The 22,039-nt window shown below is 48.8% G+C and overlaps 1 long non-coding RNA gene across 2 annotated transcripts in view; it reads right to left on the reverse strand.

Moving 5' to 3' along the window:
* LOC138688217 (uncharacterized) overlaps positions 1-22,039 on the reverse strand; it is a 129,913-nt gene that overhangs the window by 7,486 nt on the left and 100,388 nt on the right. Inside the window, exons 6-10 of one of the 2 annotated variants that reach the window (XR_011327294.1) lie at positions 16,256-16,417; positions 7,567-7,871; positions 6,523-6,607; positions 5,362-5,668; positions 4,359-4,474 (exon numbers count right to left, since the gene is read on the reverse strand). This is a non-coding gene — a long non-coding RNA (uncharacterized lncRNA). Of the gene's footprint in view, positions 1-4,358; positions 4,475-5,361; positions 5,669-6,522; positions 7,872-16,255; positions 16,418-22,039 lie in introns of both variants that reach the window. The other variant, XR_011327295.1, reaches the window with a different exon arrangement.

The following is a 22,039-nucleotide window of genomic DNA, read 5'->3' on the forward strand; positions in this document are numbered from 1 at the left end:
GAAAAGCTGACCTCCTACATGAGAAAGAAAAGGAGTCAGGCATGACACTAAAAGGAAAAAAAAAAAACCAAACAGATTTGAAGATGAAAAGCGAAAAGAAACAGGGACCACAAGCCTGAGACCAACTGAAGTTTATACACTGCAGGTTTGGGCCATGTTTAAATAAGAACAACGGTTTCCTCTCTGTCACTTGTCAATGGAAGAAGGCAATTCCTTTTCAAACAGAGCTGATCTTACATTTTCTCATATTCTCTTGGAAATGTCCTTCCAAGCTGGATTACTTTTTTTTTTTAGTAAGTGAAGGTTTTGCCAGATGCATTTACCTCTTTGAGGTTTTTTTTGTCTTTTCACAAAATAAGAATCTAAAGTTAAAAAAAAAAAAAATCCATTTCCATTTAAGCTACTGGAAAATGGGAGGAAGCTGCAGCAATGGAAAAAGCAAAATACCTTCAGTTTGGAGAGACTGATTTTTTAACAGAAAATATTCATGGCCAAACTAATTGTGCAAAGAGAAGGGTATTATTTCCCCCACCCCTGGTAATATTTCACAGCAGAGTGCTACAAGTCACCTCCAAGCCCATGTTGGTTGCAACATGTAAGCAGCAAGCAAATGGGAATGGGCTGTGATCAGAGAGCATCGCCCAGCTGGCTGTCACGACTGTTTTGTGCAAACCCACAGGCAGGCGTCTCCAGCCCATGAATTTGGCACCGGGCGATGCGCCGCAGCGATGGAACAGCCAGCCCTCCGGGCAGACTTCATTGCAAGCTGTTTACTTGTGCTACTGGGGGGTTCGCAGCCCAACAAGCCTTGTCAAGCTCAACATGTGTAAGGCGGGTGTGGCGATCTCTAATTATACCCCTTGGGAAGGACTTACATGACCTAACATATCTAGCACATAAGAAGTCCATTCCACGCTGTTTAGATGGCATTCGTTAGCTGGCACGACTGGTTCTGCGCTGCAGCAGCAGGGAGTTGGGTGGAAAGTAAACATGGTGAGTAACGCCAGAGTCACGTTGGACGTGGCAGGTAATAACTTGATTTGCGACAAACGCAGTGGAGAGACTGGCTGATGCGACTGGCTGCCTCAAGGAATTGTCTCTGGTGATGTTCTGCTGGTGCTTCGCGTTCACGAGTTCATATGCAGAAACGCCTGCAGGTGAGACTACCAGCCACAGTGGTTCAAGAGCACTGGATGGACCTCCTTGAAGAGAATCAGTGGGAAGGGTATGGGATTGGGCTACGCTGCCTGCCCCGTCCCCGTCTCATCAGGCTGCACATTTTTTGGCGAGGGGACTCTCCTTTATTCAGCGTTTGTGCAGTGCCTCTCTTGCGTCTTTCTCTTTGGCTCACCTGTTAGTCATGCTCCAGCAGAGCTACTGAGAACTTCAACCACCCAACAGACGCGTGTGCATCACTGTACTTCTCTCATCGCTGGGGAATCTGCCCAGTGCTATCGTAGACAACTGGGGAGGGGACATGGCAGCCTGCCACCCTTTCCTCAGTGACAGGACTGTGTGTTCCTGCACTGGTGTCTGCAGAAGTGCCATAAAATGAAATTTTAAAAAAAAAGGTCTGTGCAGAAATGATGAATAGAGGAATATGCCGTTTGCTTGCAAAATCCAGAACTCATCCCACTGCTATACCATCAGTTCTATACCTGGTCTCTGCGATGGCCTTGTCTCTTTTCCTCAGCCTTGCCCAGACACAACCCACTCACTCATCCTTTGTGTTGATGGGACGCAAAGTCTCACCCAAGTGCGAGACCCTCAAAGCATCAGCAGGAGATCCCGCCTGGCCAAAGAATCTGGAGGTTTCTATCTTTTACAAGTCATTGTCATCATCTTAAGCAACATTAGAAGGAAATTGCTTTAGGGCACTGTCATTACTGTTTGAAAGTATTTGTTGACAGTGCAATGACTGTGCCATTTTTATGAACCTCAGGCTGGGTTAGATTTGAATGCAAGATCACCAGCTTTAGCACCTATACATCAGCCAGCTGAGCTGAAAAATGAAGGTCTCGGCATCACCAGGAACTGGCAGTTTCTTAAAAGCTACTACACATCTTTGTGCACAGTCTTTGCCAACAACAAATGAAAAATGATGGACCTAGCTTAGTTGAGGACAAAATACAATTAAATGCCTGCATACCAATGTAATTACAAAGAGGTAGGTGATTAAATACCATTACTGAGCTGGACCAAAATCTGTTAGCAGGAAACAATAGATTGCAAATAGTTACACACTTTTGCAAATGAGTTACACAATCTTACACTCCTGCAGCTACCAAGAATCTGCACAATTCCAGGTCTGGCTGGTGCTCACATGGTCTGATGGCATCACCAGGAGGGTGCTTATTTATTCCAGACAGTGAAAGTAGCATAGACTGGATGTTTCCCACACAGGAATTAGACTGACCCATGCATCCTCCAAAAGCCCTCTTCCACATACATCACTGTAAGACATGTCACTAAATTTAGTGCTTACAAATGAACCTGCAAGTAGACATCACAGGTTTTACTAAAAATTAGGTGTGTGTTAGCAAGGCTGCTAATCTGGGCCATTTTCTCCCAGCTTTTCCGCCTTGACAGCTCACAAGAAGCTAAGTCTCCACCTTCTTCACCCCAGAGATGACCCTGGATTCAGTGTGAGGAAATGAAGATTAAGAGAGAACAGAAGTTCCCTTTTCCTTCTCCTCAACGAATCCCACCACCGGTGATTTAGAGCTAGCACCTTTCATGTCAAGAATGAGATGCCAACATGACCTTCTGCAATAGCTTTTTGCCCTGGACGCTGAAGTTATCTGGTGTATATGAAAATGGAAAGTCTATGATGCCAAGTGATCAGCACAGGGTCAAATTTGTACAGAGGTAACTATTTCTAAGTATTTGACAACCCCAGCCTCCAGCATCCCAGTCATTAGGCAGATGGTGGCAAGGTCCATGGAGAGTCTAAAGTCTGGATGGAGGAAAGAGGCAAAGGGACAGACAGACAGAGATGTCATTATCGTAATGAAAGTTAGCTCTCCCATCCTTTTCCAGTTGGAGGCTGCCTCATGCTGGTGAAAGGTAGGGATGGTGGCCTTTTCAGGATCAAGCCATCAACCTCATAGAGGAGCCAGGGCACTTAAAAAGCAACGAGAACATCCCTGCGTGGAAGGTGTCCTGCTGGAGAGAGGTTCCCCAGTGCAGGCAGAGATGAGGTGGACAGCACAGGGCTCCCCTCCGAGGGTGTTTCCCATTCCTTGCCTTGCAGGCAGCTCCACCGCTCCAGGCTATTGACTCACCGTGACAGCTCAGGATGCGTAACCTCATCATCCTCTTAGCAGAAAGCTATTTCTGTTTCCCAAACAAACATAGGAGAAGCTTTGGGGAGGCAGAATGAAAAATTGCTGCGGGGGTTCCCTAAAGGACGCGAACGCAAGGAGGTGATCGTCAGCCATCTCTTACCTTCTGATGGGGCTTAAACCCAATTTTGTCCAAAATCTGTGGACAAATAGCAGTGCTCTAACCACAGGATAACACACTCAGAAAGGCTGGCTGAGATCCTAGTGTAGCTGAAAGCAACTTGAGACCTGGCCAGCCCAAGCAGAGTATTTTGTTGTTGTTTTTTAAAAATGATATTCATTAAGACCAGGAGTCGGGCAAGGTTCCTCTCTTTTCGTCAGGCCAATGTGCTCTTCTGCAACTGCTAATATTGAAAGAAGGAGATGGGGGAAAAAGAAACCTCGGAAAATAAAACTTATTTGGCACTGCTGATTAAAACCAGTTTGTGTTTCATTGTGAAAGGCTGTGTTTGCTCAAGGTTTATTCAGTTCTGGTCTCTTCCATCCACATAAGGTTTGTTTTAATGACCTTGGAGTTATATGAATCTATTAATTTTTTTTCCTGAAGGTTTCATAATAACAATGCCTGTTTTTTCATATAGCACTTTACAGCCACGCGTCTGGAAATGCATTGCAAATGGGCAATTAGTGTCAGCCCTATTTTGAAGATGGAGAAACTCACACAGAGTCCAAGCAAGACAATTCCTACAATAGCAATGCCAAAATCAGGCCTTTAGCTTGATCTTGAAAAAACTGGAGCCAGAGCCTGAAAAAACTCGCAAAGACAGTTCAGCAAAGACAAATGCAAAGCATTTCATTCAGCAAGGAATAACAGAGTGCACACGCACAGAAAGGGGGATGACTGACATGGAGAATGACTGTCAATCACTGGGCAAGCCTGGCACAGCTCATGTTGTAGTCAAGCAGGAGTCACCAGTCATCTGCCCTCACGAGGAAGGCAACCACTCTACCAGGAGGTATAAATAGGATTATGGCATGCAAAGGCCTTAAAAGATGCACTTTCCTGCCACCAACCCTGGGACGCTCACTCCAGCTCATGGCACCCATCGCCTTGTAGAAGTGCAGTGGCCCAGGATAGACAGACGAGGGGACAGTAGCAAGGACGGATTGACCCACGTGGGTGCCTTAACCTGAAGAAGAGAAGGAGGAAGAGGACTGTTTCAGTAATGACAGACTTCAAAGAGGCCACTGCAACCACTTACATTCCAAATCCAGTGCTGGGGGAAGCCACTCTAATGAAGGTTTAGAGGTTCCTATTTTTTGACAACGTCTTGTTTCTTTTTTTCCCTCCAGGTGTTTTAATGGGAAAATCTGGAAAGGTTAAAGCTCAGAGGAGAAAAACACCGAGATAATATTGAGGCAAATCTCTAACCCTTTACTTGGGCTATGTGGGAGGCAAGAGAAATGTTATATACAGGGGAATCTTAAATTATTAATATTATGTCTAGGTTGAGATTAATCCGATTCCAGAGATATAATAACCACCTGCTGCCTCCTCAGCTATGGATGTATGGAGGTGTGCATTTAATGAGCAGACTCACACGAGGAGGACCACAGCCTGCAGGGAAACAGGTCCTGGGGCAAGACACGCTGCCTCGCACCGCAGGTCTGAATCCAGCCCACCAGGGAAAAACAGCAGTTGTGCAAGAGCTGCTTGGGCAGCGAGCCGAAAAAGCACCTGCAGTCCCACCAGGAGTCACGGGGGGCTGAGCCAGGCTGTCCTCCCACCCTCCTGCGTGGACGGTGCAACCGCAAGCTTGTCTTCCTTTCTTTTCTCCTCCAGGATGAATGGATGGTGGGGAGACTTGCTACCAAATTTGGGCAGCACCAGAGATGCTGACACCAAACCTTTCCCTGATGCACTTGGCTGGATAGGCTTCTACAAACGAGAGGTTGTGGTTGTGCCGGGGCACAGCTGCCGATTTGCTTCCAGAAATATCGTGGAATTACATTCGGCCCTTGTCAGAGCTGCTGGGTGAAACTCCGCAACCCCTGCAAAAACTCAAAACAGCCTTACCCCGGGGCGCTGCGCAGCCTCCTGACCTCTCCACCGGGTCCAGCCCGCACCGGGCTGCAGCATCCCGGGATGCCTGGTCCTGGCTGGTGCTCCTGAGCCGCTCTTCATGGATGGGCCACTCCAGAGGAGCACCCACGAGCCACAGAGAAGTAACTGAGGTGGTGCAGGGCACGTGGGCTGGCGGACAGCTGGGAGGAACCGCCGGCAGGTTGGGGACATGGGAGTGGGGCGAGATTAGAGCCAGCCGGAGAGCCGCCGTCATATTTCACTTTTCTGCTGATCCCCAGAAACCTGTCCATAGATCATCCTGCAGGAGCAACACGTGGATCTAATTCTCTAATGCCAGGCCTCACTGCGCCGTTATCCACATAAATCCTGAAACCCTGACACCAGCCTTTTCATCATTTAACTGGAGTTTATAAGGAAAAGGGAGAGGAGGGAGCGTAGGCTTGGAGGGAGAGATGGGTCTCAGCAGCAGGCATGGCTCCTCTTTCCTTGTGGCCTTTATCCTCCTTAATAATCCTCTCTCTATTTCATATATCAGCTGATAACATGTGGGTCCTATTTCCCCCCACCCTCCCCACATCTGAACGAGATGGCAGATAAAGCCGTCCTGCGATCTGAGGCATGTTTGCAACTGCTCTTGATTAAAAAAGAAAAAAACCTCTGGATGCGATGAATGCAGGGCTCGGAAGGGCTCCCCACGCCATCGCAAAGTGCCCTGGGTGACTTCGGTTTCAGGCTTCATGGTGCATATTCTTGGAGCTGAACCTCTCCTGCCTTTGAGGTTACGGGCCAGTTTCTCACCTGAGGTTCACTGGCACAGGGAGAACCCTGCCTTTTAATTACTCTCCCAGCTCACTTTATCTACTTAAACAAATATTAAAAGCATTAAATAATTTCAGTGGCATTAGGAATAAACGCATGCGTTTTGGGGCAGGAGATTTTGAGAGTGTTTCATCCAAAATCTTTTTCAGTGTGAAAAATCAGGAGTTTTTTGTTTAAAAGAATAGAAAATAAAGCCAGAAAATCTGCAATTTTAAAATCAGAAGGGGGGGAGGATTAATGAAGGCAAAAATTCTCCCTCTTTTTGGGGGGGGATTGGAATTAATAGAAGAAATTTGGGGCAGGGGGGTGGGATGCAGTAGAAAGAAAAATTGCCTGATCAAGTGAAGTAACAGAGAAAGTATCAACCAAACTGGGGACATTTTCACCAGTTACTGCAAGTCCTTGAAGTTTCTCCTTCCTAAAAAACAGAGAAAGACGACTAATTCAGTGCAGAGCTCAGGACCAGTTTTGTCCTGAGATCATTTCCCAGCACCATCAATAGCATTTTGCTTCACATTTATCTATCAATTCACTTGAGCAGATGATGGTCTAAATTTCCAACTTTCCTTTTGCATTGCCACCCGTCGGCTGTAAATCAGGTCCTCTGTAGGTTTTCTGTGGGTTTGCTGCCAACCCAGCTGTGGGCTTGAATCGAGGGGGAGGGTGCTGCCACCCAGCCCCGTGCCAGGGCTCTGGGGCTCATCCCTGCACTTGGGTATGTGCCCGTGCTCCATCTGGAGGAGTAGCCCTTGCTAAGCCCTATGGTTTGGAACGATCCTGCACCAGGCTGGTAAAACTCAGTTAATTCCATTAGAGAGCAGGTCCTGTTCTTTGAAGCTGCCACACACTGGAGCTTATGAGAAGTGAAGAGTGAAGAAAAATGTAGAAAAAATACAAAAGAAGAAAAGATACTGAGAGGGAAGGAGATGGTGAATGGCAAGAAGGGAGTTAATGAGAGCCAGAAATGCAAGTTGGAAAAATGTTGATTTTATTTAGCATTAATTGCAGGAAAGAGCCTATAAAGTGCGGTAAAAAATTATTAAGTACCACTATGCAATGCCAGCTTTGTGCCAGCCATCCCTACGAAACAGGTGTATTATTCCTAGTTCCCTAGGTATAAATAAATAATTGCTTTCCCACATCTTTTTTATGATGGCATTTCATTATTTTTTACTGCCGTATTGTTATAGCTCCAACTCCTCCAGAACAGATTTGGAGATCGGCCGGCGAGGGAATGCGTGTGCATGTGCGTGTACGGATGCACACGTGGGTTGGCACGTGTGAGGTGGGTAAGTGGTGAGGTGTCTCAGCTCACAGCATCCCAAGGGACTGTGCAAAGCCTGAGCCCCCTGCCCACAGGTTGAAACAAGGTGTCACCTGTGGTCCAAGCTCTGCCAACAATATCCATATGAATACAGAAAGGAAAATTGTGGCCACAGGTACAAGACAATGTGCATCATGTCAGGGAACCACTCAGCAATCCAGAAGGAACAGCTGTAATAAACAGGTCAGGCAAGTTACCTTTCCCCAAGAGAGGGATTGCCCTGGGACAGGACATTTTGGAGGACATCACCCTGGTTCAAACACTGGTATCACATCAGCCCATTTATCTTGAAGTCAGGGACACAGAGCTGGGGTTTTCCTGAGATATTCCATCCATCTATGACCCCCATTTGCCGGTTCTGAAATTACAAAAGGAAAATAAAACCTGTATTCCACTCTGCTTTTAATTTTCTGCCCATGATCTGCCCATATGCTCTTCCCAGCATCGTTACATGCAGACTCTGATATTGCCTGAGTGAAGAACAACAAGGGCAGATCACATTTTTCCTGAGCAATGTTTATATCAGCATTTTGGGGCTTGTTTTATCGAGTCTCTCACTTCTCAGAAGGAGACTCAGCAGGGAGATAAGCGCTGGATGCGTTTTCCTAGCAATGTCTCTTGCTTCAGATGAGGCCACCAAAGACGTTCAGGGAAGCAATGATTCCCTGGTAATGCCTCAGTCCAAGCTCTGACCTGGAACCGTGGGCTCTGCAAATACGCATAAATCTTCAGCTCACGTCCAAATCACTGCAAGGTTCAGTGAAAATAGCAAAACTGCCAGTGAATCTAACCTAAGCTTTAATCCAGCTCCGGCATGATTTATGACCTCAGGTGGAAACCATGAAACATGATGGCTTCAGCCCCAAACTGGAGGATGGTTGGCTACCCCAGCCCAGAGTTGGCTGTGTTCAGTGCTGAAGAATTGGGGACAGCCAGAACCACAGATAAAATTAAGCAGCACAAATACATCCCAACAAAGTCTTCAAACCCTGTTCATCGTGTGTTGAGTAAACGTAGCTGACACACAAATCAAACCAGTGTCCTGCTCAAGTCAGAGACAGGAAATTAAACAAATCAAAGAATAATAAGGGCAAGAAAGCAATGAAGTTATTTTTTCTGGTTGAAAAATAGCAATTCACCAGCTTCACCATTTGTGAACAGCGCTTCCCTAAATGCAGAACTCTGCAATAGTGCTATGGTATTTTGGGACATTTATAATGGCTTTTTAATATTTATTCCCCTATCAAAATATTATCATAGACAGTAGGAGACACAATTATTTTTTCCTACCTAAAAAAAAGAGGAAAGAGAGAGGGCTTCAGTCTCAGTGACCCAATTTGCTAGGGAAGAATGGGTGTCACATCAGCAGGGAAAGATTCTTCTGTTGTTCTCTGCTGGCAAAGTTCCCTCCAGACAGAAGCAGGAATGATTATCTCTACAGAGCATTAACGAGGCCATTTCCTCTCCTTTCTCTGACCCTCGTTATCTATCCACATATTAGCCTGGAAAAACTAACCGCGATAACAATTAGCATAAGATCCCAGGTGACATGACCAAGAAGACTTTTGACCAGTCTAGATATCAACACTGCATCTCACTAGTAACCTCCAAATAATCATTCTCATTTGGCCCTTGAATTTTGAGTCTCTTTAATAGTTTAGCTGAGAAATTGCTGGGCGGGGAGGGGAAGGATGGGTGAGGGAAGGGATTTCTGCATCGTTACCGTATTGAAAGGCAGCCACGAATTGCTGCTCGGCTCCGAGCCTGCAGTTTACAGCCCATGTTGACGTGGGCTCACGGCTGTAACATCTGTATCCCGTCCTGGTGCCAAGTTCATCTTTTTTCCAATACTCGGCATCATCCCCCCCCACCACCATGTGCATGTAAAGGGAAACACTGCATCATGGATTTTGACCAAAAAGGTAATCCCGGGAGGTACGTTATAGCAACACCTGCAACGCACTGTGGCTTTTCCAGCCCAGACTACCGTTATTGTGGCACAGGGCTTCCACCACCCACCACCCCCCGGGACCCACAGACGGCCGTGAGCTAATAAGCCGCAACGCAGATGGTTTACAACACCCCACAGGCTTTTGGGTCAGGAGGCGATGAGAAACGGGTCACCCGGCCAGCGACTTCGGGGGCTCGGGGAAGGCGATGCCGTGGGTGCAACAGCCTGAACCAGGCTCCGCATCACAGGGGGCTGGTGGAAAAGGCACGTGCCGTGTCAAGACAGAGATGCCAAGAGCAATCAGGGTGCCAGGGCATGGGACAAACTGAATTTCTGCTTCCTGGTGGAACAGCACCCAGAATCACTAACTCTCTCTCAGTGCTACTTCAAGCATTTCAGTTACTGTTTTCTTCCATTTCTTTACGCTGAAGGTGAGCGACCGCTGTTGCGACAGTGAAGCTGAAAAACCAAGTTCTTGCGACTTTTCCCAATTCTCCCCCGTCTCTGCTGGGTGCTGTGCAAAGGAGGCTGGAGGTGAACGGCCCTTTCTGACGGCAGCACTGTGGAAGTGGTGATTCCCTGATTCTGGGAACATTACCGATGTACCTCGTCTGTTGTGCACCCCTCGGCACTCTGCAGCCTCCAGCATATTTACCAGGCTCCTGACACCCGTGACACAGCCGCTCCTGCCTTCAGAGGGGTTAGACTAGCTGGAGATGCTCAGGAAAACATCTCTGATGCTGAATGGGTTTAATTCACTGCAGAAGCAAGAAATGAATCACTTTACCTTTATACCACATCCATTTCTTCAGGCAGCCTCCTGATTTTTCATAGCTATTTCTCATCCCTGAGGTAGCAAGTGTGATGTGGACATAGATGTCACAAAAAAGCCGCCTGAACCCAGCTCTCTCTGTTAAAGCCTAACACGTCTGGCCTAGTCTGATCAAGATTTTTCTTGAGGTGGATGTTGGCAAAAACATAATCCAGAGGGCTTATTCGCTCCTTCTCTTTCAGTGCAAAACCAGATTGATTCCCAGCTCTCCTCATAGGAAAAAGTAAGCTTGCACTGAAAGGGTTTCTGCAGGACCTACCTTGTAAACGAAATGAGATTAGTAACAAAGTTTTTGCCTTTTTTTTTTTATATTTCAAGTGAAAGAAAGAGTGTGACAAGGAACCAGGAGTCTGTCTGCCATGGAATATTCCTGCAGTACTTGGGGCTGTGGTTTATTTTACTAGTGGTGACTAGTTCAAGCCACATTTAGTCAATAAATACGAGATATGAGGTCACTCCGCCATTTAGCTGTTACCCTGTCTACATATTTCACAGCTGGGTAGTAACCTTTTAACTAGCGTCTACCTCGGTGGGGAGTCTCCATAAAAAAAGAGCCAGGATCCATTGGTCGTGGTGGGGGATCAAGGCATAGGAGCACCATGGAGATTTCTGAGCAAGCTGAGTGGGAGAAAGGGAAAGCTCAGGGCTTCGCTTTTCACTTTCTTTCCCCAGTTTCCAGTGACGTAGCACCCAGCCGAGGCTCAGGAGCCTCCGAGCTGGCCCTGCATCTCCACGCAGATAACAGGCGATGAAACAGCACATCCCACACGCTGAGTTTTACAGCGAGTTTTCCCATGTTTCATACAGGAATGGGTCAAAAGACAAATTTCCTCCAGTTTCCAGCTTTACAGAACAAACGTATCCGAGCCAAACATTTCCAAGGGGTTAGTTTCTCCTTTTATCCACATCTTATAGGATTTAACAGAAATTCAACTTCTTTAAAAGGTTAATTCTCCTTTTTCTGAGTCCATAGCTTCTCCTTGCTGCCTTTGCTTTGCTTTGGGATGAGGAGGACTCTTCCCTGGTTTCTGAGCTGGTAACTCCAGGCTAAGTCTGGTTAAGATGGAGCACCCCTGAGTCCAACATTAAACCTTCACACCAGCACATGTTGTGACGAGAGCAAACTTTCTGTGACAGTCCCAGCTACAACCGGGAATAGAAGGTGCATCCCCAGCCCTGCCCCTGCCCTGATTTGAAACCTCCAAGGGTTCAAAGGAAGCAGATCTTAAGGTGTTGTTCCTGTAGCCCTACCTTGTGCCCATCCTGCTCCATCACTGGCGCGGTCCTGCTGAGGGCTCAGCCCCAGAGACGGCGGCAGCAATCCACAAGAAAGCAGCCAGCGCCAGAAGGGACCCGGGCCAAGTCACCTGGCCCGGCTCCAGCAAGGTATTTAGGTATCGAACAGAAACGAACTGTACGAGGGGATATGGGGAGAAGCGGGCAGGGAAGGGAAAGCAAACCCGCGAGTGAAAGAGGCCACGTTAGGGAAGCCAGCTGCGGACCAGATCGCGGAGCTGTATTGCTTTACACCAGCTCTGCCCATCATCCTGGCGTACGTGCGCTGGAGACGAACGGAGACCTAGGACCTCAGCTGGCCTCGTCCTTCCCTGCAAACTCCTGTACCTGCAACGCAACTGCCAACAGTATACCCAGGGCAGGGGGGGGAGATGTGCCCGACCTGCGGAGCAAGGTGCTAAGAAGTCCCTTCCAAGCATTGCACAGAGTCTCCAAGAGGCGAGCCAGGAAAGCAGCAGCTCAGCGCTGCTGGCAGGACCTCGGCGATAGCTGGGGTGAGCGCCCGGCTCCTGCCCTCCGGCACGCCGGGAATCCCAGCCTGGCTCTCCCTCCCCGACGTCACGGCCGGGGCTCGGCACCAGCAGACGCGGCTCCGGCGCCGGGAGACGAGGCCGGCTCCTCCCAGCTCAGCTGGAGCCTCCAAAAATCAGAACCTCTTCTGTCAGCTGCCTTTTATAGGGCTATAAAACCACAAGTTCATGTACGAGTCTGTCAGACGTTGGCCGGCACCAGCCTCTGCCACCTTCATCACCACCTCCCCGGCTCCCGCACACACGTGGTCCCTGCTCCCTCCACATCCATCCCCAGAACCACCACCTGAGGACCAGTACCCCTCAGACGGACAAGCGGACGTGGAAAGATGGACTTGCAGCAACGCCAGCTCAGGTGGACGTGCCCAAGCAAAACGGGGTACGAGCGAGGCAATGAAATGCCCTTGATTTGGAGCCTCTCCATCCTAACGATGCTCGGAGGCATAAACAAGCCCGGCACCATCGGCACGGGGCTGCGGCTGGACACCCACCCACCAAACCCTCCCCACCAGCCAGCGCCGCAGCCTCCCAGCCCCTCGCGGCAGGTTGGGACCAGGCAGTTGTGCCACACGCTATTATCAGACACCACTAATAACGCGTACACTTGTAATGCTGGGCCCAGCAACAAGAATAACATGAAATAACACTGCACCCACCCACTGAGAACACCAAGTGTGTCACACTCCTCTGTGTCATGTGTTTAAAAATATCTCTACTGACGGCCTTTTTTTTTTTCCCCCCTTTTCTCTTCACATTTATTTATATTTTTTGAACGCCTAACTCGGCCAAGTGGAAAAAGCTTGCATCAGAGCCGAAGCAGAGGATGGTGACGGGTGTCTGCTTGTTTTACGTTAAATAGGAGGAAAGGAAAAAAAGAAAAAAAAAAAAAAAAAGAGTTTGCAATTACATGTTCTTTGCGGAGAGGTGTGGCCATTGGCACGGAGAGACGTTTCAGCCTAAACCGCATAGACAGATGCTCAGGGAGGTGGCTTTCGTGGCCAGTGGAAATACACAAACAGGGGCAGCCTGCAGCTGAGATTTTATGGGAGCGAAGGGATTAGAAGCTAATTGAAAGGCTGAGGAAGAATTTGGTCCTCCTGAGGGCTTCCGCTTTGTGTTAGTCGCTTTGCCCAAAGCTGCATAAGAAGTTGGCAGCCCCGGGTGACAGCGCTCGGATCCCTGTCCAGATCTGCGGCCGCTCATTCCAGCTGAGGATCCTGTTGCCGTGGGGCTGGAGGCTGTGGCCATCCCCAGCAGCGAGTCCCCATCGGAGGGTAAAGCTGCGTGAGCCTCGACTAGCCAAAACCAGCAGCGCACCAAGGTCCATACCCTGCATAAACATTTTTCCTACCCTTTCGCTGGCTGCAGTTTCTTTTTTCCCCAAAAAATAAGTGTTGAGGTTATATTTAAATCATCAATACACATAAGTTAGCTTTCAACCTAAAGCATCCACAAATGGAGGCATCTGGGAGCAAGGCATATTTGGAGAACAGCCAAAAGTAAACAAGTCAAATAATGGGTCAAATCACAGGCGTAAGGGGAATTTTGCCAGCTGAGAATCAGGGCTTTAAGGCAAAGCTGAAGGAATTGGCAGGCTGGGAAACAATGGAAGTGCAGGAGAGAGAAAAAAAGCAAATTTTGGTAAAATAAAGGCTGAATCCCTCTACGTTACCCTTGTCTGCCCTACCAGCCTTGTCAAAATGACGTAAAATTAAACTGAGGACAATTACACTTTTAACAGGTACACCTTTACACTGAAGACGGGACGAGCCAGATAAGCGTGAGCAATGCAGGCATGTGCAGCTGGGGGAGGCTCAATTTCTTTTCCCTTGAAATTCCTGGTGCCCCTCTGGGGCAAACTCTTCCTTTCTAAACCAGCATAGAGCAGCTCGTGTTTCTAGATGTTGCATTTAATTGTCTTTTATAAACCTTCCCAGAATTAGTCACCCATTTTTTGTCTTTTCCTTTTGCACAGGTTTCCAGACTCTCAGAAATTTTGGACCCTTCCCAACCTCACGCTGCAGCCATTTGGGCTTCACCCCATCATGCAATCAATCCTGCAAACATTGACCTCCCAGGTACAAGAATGTCCTTTCTACTGCTGACGCTGTTGATGCCCACCACAAGAAAACATACTTGAAATTAATCACTGAAACAGTCCCAGCTGTAAGTATTACATGATACTATATTAGGTTTTGAGGTTTGTTTGGGTTTTTTTAATCGGACAAAAGCACAGCCACACAACAACCATCTAAAAGTACTTCAGTGATGCTCAACTACTCACATCACCAACACGGGATGTGCCAGGCCATGGGAGGTACGATACGGCCATAGCTGCACTCCCTGTGGAAACCTGCTGGCAGAAAACTCGTCCTTGAGCCCTCGGGAGCTGTGGCCAGAGCCTGGCTCCACCAGAACACTTAAATTCCCAAAGTCGACATGACTCTGTCTTGCCCAACGAGGCGTAAAAGCATCAAGAGCCGGACAGTGCTGTTTCTGTCATCTCTTCAGCCTAATTTAATTGTGCAGAAAAATGGGCTTTGAGCTATTTTTGATTCTTTTTCCGGGATGGGAAAAGGATAAAAACAATGCAATGGGAGGCCCTGAGCTTAAAATCTCTCCCCTTAATTTTTTTTCCCTTCTTGCTTTCTTCCACAATAGCAGGCTGAGACACCAAATCAAATTGCTGGCCTAACGCACGGCTGCTCTAGGGTAGGAAAAAAGCAACTGAGTGGTGCCTACAATTGCCATGTTGTGGCTTTCGGGAGGCTCAGCTGCCGAGCTAATTTGGTGCAGTTTCCTGTTTTTCTATAGCAGATAGAAGGAGAGAAGGGAGATGCAGCTAATCTGAGCTGCCTGAGCTTGCAGCTCTTGTGCTCCTGGGCTGAAAAGCTCAGTTCAGCGCGCTCAAAGCCCCAGCTCAAGCCCACGGTCAATACCAAGCCCAAAGCAGCTTGCCTACTGTGAGGCAACAGATACACACTACCAGCTGGCTCTCGCAATGGAAAGCGATTCGATGGCTTGGCAGCCCTTTCAGTTTGCAGCATGGACTACGGCTGACCAGCCAGCTCAGAGCTTGCACAAGCCCCTTCCAGCTCCGAAGGATCATTGCTGACATCCCCCAGGCTCAGAAACCACTGAGTCTACAATGCTTAAGCCTCATAGGTGAGCATTAACTCCATTATTCTCCAAGTACAATGGTGACATACATCTCTAAACTCCTCAAATCTCTGCACAGCACACACAAAACCATGAGTGTATGCATGTAAATATGCGTGTACACACTGCACATACGCACATGCTACATACATATATAATATATTAAAAATACATAACATACACATATGTTGAATGCATTGTAAGGATAACAATTTGCAGGGCACTGCTATATTTTCAGGATCCAACTTATCAACAGTAACACTCACTTGGCACCGTGCTGAGCTGCACAGCCATGCCCAGCTCCTGAGACAGACATTACAGGCTCGGACCAGAGTCAGCGACAGCAATTGTCCAGCCAGAATTAAGCAGGGGCAGCTCATAGATGCCCCCAAGATCTCTGAATCAAGGAAATGCCGCTTATAAACAAGCTTCTTCGGGGGCCTTGCTGAAATATCTGCCCCACCTCCCTTCACCCAGCGCATCTGTGCAAATAAATAGGAGCCACTTCAAGCAACGGCCGTCCCTTCTGCATGAGGCAGGGGCTCGTGCCTAATCAGTAACAGTGAGAAGGCTGTGCATGCCACAGGCCCTTGTTTAAACATCTGCTGTCCCTAATAGGAACGGCAAAGTACAGCACACGCCGATTCCTGACATGGATGGCGATGGATGGATCTTAAAAATGCATTTCATCATCTGCACGAGGGAAGGATTTCACCACAGCCAGTTGGTCCCATCACTAGCACAACATCCACCGTCTCAGATTATGTGACGCTGCAGCCAGGGACTTCAAAAAAGGACAGGATTATAGTCTAATTGGATTTCTGGTCTCAATTAGGGCAGAAGGGAAACCAAATGCAAAGCTGACAGGGAAAGCTTCAAACATCTGTAACAACAAGTGGCTAATTTACAACGTACCCACCTAGGAGCATGCAAGCAGGATGCAAACCTTCCTCTCGAGGTGACCAGGGACTCACCTCCTCCTAAACGAGCCTGCGGAAACTTCAGATCAATAAGGACCAAATATAATCAGATGTCGCCTCACTTCCCCGCAGCATCGCGGTGATGGGGATGGTACCCGGAGGAGCGGGTTCAGCAGGTGATCTCTGACTCCTTCCTCCTTCCAGACGCAGGCTCGACTGCAGGAGACAAGCGGGATTGAAGGGGGCAGCACCCCTGCAGCTCGTTTGAGAAACCTCAGGAAACTCAAATCGGTTTCACCTTGAAATCAAACAGAGATTAGGGCCTAACAAGCAGCTAAAGCAAAGTAATGGCCTGGGCCACATGTTGCAGATCAGATGCCATGTGAGGCTAATTATTGCAGCCCAAAGGTTAGAATGGCTGCTCAAGCATTTCCACATGGGCTTTGAGAGCCAGCTCTGGAAGCACCAAAAAAATAAATGAGTGAGTCAGTACAGAGGTACCAACAGCTGATGGCCAGTGCTCCTGCTGCGCTGCAGCAGAGGCAAAGCCGGGGCAGGGGGGAGCCGAGGCAGCCCCTGCGACCGATGCAGCTACTGGTGTGGCCGTGCCATCCTGTGCCTCCCCAGCACTCTCCATCAAAGGACCCCAGAGACCTTCAGGCTAAAGCCAGGCTCATCCTGCTTCTTTGTATTGCTATGGCAAAGCAGCGCTGGCAGCAACCCCAGCTGCTGCGTGCACAAGGCTGGTACCCCAGTCCCTCCTCCCTGTCCTCCCAGCACAGGAGGCGCGAGGAGATGAGACTGGGACATGTCCCAGATCACCCAGTTAACTGGCACTGGGCTCTGCCGACCAAAACGCCGGTGATGGCATCCCCATCTCTTGCTGCTGAGAGCCAAAGGGCTTCCTTACAGTCACTAAAATCCAACGGCAACCTGTAGCTTTCAAAACCCACGCTCCTGGGAAATAAACCCTGGGAATAGCTGCGCTTCACGCTCCGACTCTCCCTCTGCTGGCTGCTGGACTGTGGCCACTGCCCACCCCTCTCTCCCGGGACCCCCGCGACAGCAGAGCCGCTTTCCCGTGCACCGCATGCGGCCGATAACCAGCTGCTGGCCCACGTGAGCACGAGGATGGGTCTGCTCCATCGGTCCTGCTCTGGGGTCTTCAAATGCAAAAGCGTCCCCGCAGCAATGTACGGCAGCTCTCCCCTCCTTGATCTCCGAAGGGCATCGTGCCGGGGGACGAGCCCGCTCGTCCTTCCCACGGGAAGGGGCTCCAGGAGCCTGGCACTCACTCTGCCAGCACTGCCTTCCCCTCTGCCAGAGCAGGAGGTTTGCATAGCATTAACGTTTCCCTTTGGGGCTCCAGATTAGATTGTTTAACTATATCTTGCCAGCTGATAGAAAATTTGGGTTTGCATGCATTTCACGGCATGTTTACATACCCAGAGGGCTAAATTCCACTTTGCGAACGCACCATAGATGATGCAGTAACCCCAGTGGCTCCATATAATCCCACTCCTACTCTAGCATCACGAGACTAAGGGAGGGAGCAGAAAGTACATTAAAGTTTGGGGTGACAAACTCCTCCATCCCACTGCATAGTGTGCTGATGCAATGGAAAAATGCATGATGCACTGGTTTTTTCCCCAAAAAAAGGCCTGTTTCTCACTGACCCATTCACCAGCACCCTCCAAGCCACCAGGCTGTGGTGCTGTGGTCGAGGGCCCATGAGTGCACCGGGGCTGCAACCGGGGTGCACGGGCACCGTGCCGCCGCAGCGGAGGGGACCGCAGCCGCGGCACGCCGCGCAACCGCGTCTTATTTATGAGACAGGTTCTCATGATCGGCTGCAGCCACGGAGGAACTCCCAGCAATTTCCACCCTCAGTAGACACAGGTTTTCAGCACCGGCTATTTTTGCTGCCCACAAGTATTTTCATTCAGCTGGTTCAAAATCAGGGCTGTAAATGTAGCAGGCTGGATGCTGAGTGGGTGCGAGCAGCTCTTGCTCCATCTAAGTCCAAGGGAGATGCTGCCATTCTCACCCACACAGCATGAGATTATTGCTTGGCCCCTTTCCAGAGGGGCTTCCAAGCTGGTTTTTCCTTTCTGCTGAGCAATCTGGAATTTGACTTTCCTCTGCTGTGCGTTTTCCTCAGCGGTAGACGTGGGGACTGAGGGTTCGGCACAACGTTTTTAATGCTGCTGCTCAAGAAGGGCTGGAAGCAAGCCTTGGGTTTTGGAGTGCATCAGCAGTAGGATTGGGAAATGAACCCCTGGCGGTCACCAGCGCTCTCTCCTATATCGAGGCAAAAAATTAAATGAAATCTCACAGAGATGGCACAAACAGCAAACCAAGTGGAAAGAACAAATGCTTAGGAGAAAAAAATAAAACAAACCACAAGAGCTGCAAGCAAAGTGGTTATAGAAAATGTATGCAGTTTAAGAGTGTGATTCAGAAAGTCTTGTCTGAGTGTCAGAGGTTCAATACTATTGCCTCCAATTTAAATCATTTTTAAAAGAAGTGCAAAAGAAAGGTGATGAAAGGGCCCTAACGTTGTTCCCTGGTCGGAAAAACACAGCCCACTTGTGCACTGTGGTAAAGTTTTGCATTTTGGCTAGACATCATGTGCAGGGCTGTGCTGGAGCCTTTGCTTATTTTTAAAAGTTGAAGTCACCAGTGATCCATGGAGGGAGAAAATGCTTTTGCCTTTGAGGAAGATGCTGTAGAAGCAGCATCTTCCAGAGGAAGGGAGCACAGCCACTCCTGGGGGGTCCGAGGGGGCCGTCACACTCACGCGTGCCTCCCGGTCCAACAGCGCATGGGTGAAGACCAGACCTTGGACTGCCACCACCTCCCGCTCGCTGCCTAAGGCCTGCCGTAGATCACAGGATGGTTTGGGTTGGAAGGGACCTTCAAAGATCTTCTAGTCTAACCCCCCCTGGGAAGGGACATCTTTCACTAGACCAGGTTGCTCAAAGCCCCGACCTTGAGCATTTCCAATGATGGGGCATCCACAACTTCTCTGGGCAACCTGTTCCAGTGTCTCAGCACCCTTGTGAAAAATTTCTTCCTTATAACCCATCTAAATCAAATCATAACCACACTCCTCTCCCCACTCCCACTTTGGAGCGGTACTCGAGGACATCAGAACCGCTCACAGGCGGGCAGTGGCAGGCAGAGGGTCCCCTCTCCAGCACGGAGAGCCACAGATCAGCCACGCCGCCACAGGGACCGACACACATGCATGCTGGGATGGGGATGCACGGCCACATGCCGTAGCTCTCCCAGCACCCTGAGTTTGGGTTGCATCACTCAGCAGCAAAGCTATCCCCATCCCTGCGCGTGCAGGATCCGAGCGACCCCGATCCTCACCCCCAGAGGCACAGGCAGCAAGTTTTGACATACCCGCCCTGGCTCCCAGCCTCGCCTGGGGTTCCTGGTAGGGAAGGCTGAACCCTGCGTGTTTTCCAAGATAAATACGCTGGGCTTTAGGCAGTTTACTCTATGGGGGCCTTTTGCTGTGGCCCGTCTGCTCTGACCAGATGCTGGAAGCGCTGAGGCACAATGCGCCAACCTGCCGGGAACGAGCAGCGCATCAGCCTTAGAAGCGTGGTCCTCCCTGAGGGCTGGGTCCACACCAGCACCCTCCCCGTGGCAGGATCCGGCCCATGCGGTTGGAATCACTGGGGTTCGCCTTGCAAGACCTGAGGTCCCACATCCAGCCCCTGCAGTCCTCAGCGGAGCCTGTTCTTCAGAGAGCACAGTGCCGCAGCGATGCAGAACCCCATCGCCCTCCAAAGAGGATGGAAAAACCAGGCACAGGCATCCATGGACAACACTGGATGGCTGGAAACAGCCACTTCACTCACGGAAACTGCTTTGCACTCACATTTAAAAAAAAAAAAAAAAACCTGGGGGGAGAGGAAACAAAATATAATTTTTTTCTGCATTATTCATGCACCTAGACATTTCATGCACCAAGCTGGGGTTGATAACCTCACCTGAGCACGGATCACTCCTATCCCTGCACTGCATCTTAGATTTTAAGCTCAGCATGAGCTATTATTATCATCCATCTCCTTTGTAACCCAGGCCAGAGACTTTCGCTGCTGTATCAAAACAATAACTTCTGGGTAAGCCTGCCAAACTACTTCTATGTGGATGTTCTCTCTGTATTTTAAAGGAGAAAAATGCATAATGAACACCCTTTCATTACAGCAGCCTTGTGGATTTGGGGTGTCCATATGTGTGTATGGGCTTGTACTGAAAGATAAGTTTAACAATCGTGTGATTTTTTTCTATTTTTTTTTTTTTAACTCCCCTCCTGCTTATGCAGTGAGTTACTAATATCCTGATTGGAACCAGATTTGCATGAATTAGAAGTCGAAATTGGAGCAGCAACTGCTGTGCAGAGGATGTAAAGGGAATAAAATGAATGGGGTATTAACCTTCAACCACTGAATATTAATCAGTGTTTCACAAAAAAGAAAATACAGAGGCTGCCACACTAAATATTTTTAGCATTTATTGACGGGCTTGATTTCCTCTCTCTTTTAGACCTTTTGCTTCCAATCACGGACCATAAAAAATCACATAGAAGATGGGGAGGGCCAAAGAGGGGGAGGGGGTGAAGAAAAAAATAAAGATCATCCATTTTCTTAAATGCTGGGTGATATTTGTGAGTTATAGAACACAGAAACCCACCTAACTAACAGAGTACCTTATCCCACAACTGATCGGTTCAAAGGCTCATTTCTCCAAGTCCCAAACCAAACAGAAATCTACCCTGAAGTACAGCGAAGCCTTCGGAAATGAATGCACGATAAAGAAATAAACTTCTTAAAAGCTAAACTTCCCGTGTGCTGAAAGGTAAAATGCAGTTGAAAATCAGCCTAATAAAAGAATCAGCTCGTTAAACGAAGACTTTTTCTTTTTTTTTCCCCAGTGTGCTCCAGTGCAGTTCATAAAATAGCTCCATGGAAAACAAAATATAAAAGCTTGCCGAAACGCTCCTTGAGACAGTGACATCTCCATCGCGCTGGAAATGCTTTGGCCCGAGAGCCATAGCCAGAGCACGGCTGGATGCCACGTCCCCCAGGTCCTTGGGGGACTCAGCTCTTCAACTGCCCATAGGACAATAGCTAAATTGGGAATTTTATTGGCATGAGCAGCGATGGCCATGGTTCTCCTCGTGGTGTTACGGGGTGCCGGGGTGGGTTGGGCTGTGGGAAGGGTGGGCAGGTGGGTGCGATGGGTGGCTGCTGGGACCGACGCCGGGAGCGGGGGCTCCTCGGGAGGTCGGGGTTCATCGGGCCGAACGCGCGGCCCCTCTCGCCCCCCCGGTGCGAAACAGCTGGCAGCGAAACCACATCGCATTGTATTGACCAAACCATGTCATCCCAGCGCTTTCTCACAAACAACGTCTAAAATAACAAAAAAAACACAGAAGTGGAAAACTACAGAGCCTCTTCTTTTGCCATTTCTCCCCTGCAAAATTTGGCACCGGGGGGATTTTAAAGCCAGATGTCCCTTGAAATCTCTTTTCAGCAGAGACAATTCCCTCCCTTCCAAACACTGCTGCCCTTCTCCTCAATGCACCTTTGCAAAACAGAATTCATTTGTTTTCATTAACTTCTTATCAAGTTACCTGGATTTGTTTCAATACTCAGAATGTATTAGAGAGAGGGGGAGAGAGAGAGAGAGAAAACAGTGGTAGGTTTTCAGGAAATAGCAAGTTCTTTTTCACTGAGATAGAAATCATTTGGCAAGCCACAGTGAAATACTTCTAGGTTCCAGAAGAAAGCAAGGGGGGGGGGGGGGGGAAAGCAAGCA

The sequence above is a fragment of the Haliaeetus albicilla genome, chromosome 12 (assembly GCF_947461875.1).
Source record: "Haliaeetus albicilla chromosome 12, bHalAlb1.1, whole genome shotgun sequence".
Classification (NCBI taxonomy): domain Eukaryota; kingdom Metazoa; phylum Chordata; class Aves; order Accipitriformes; family Accipitridae; genus Haliaeetus; species Haliaeetus albicilla.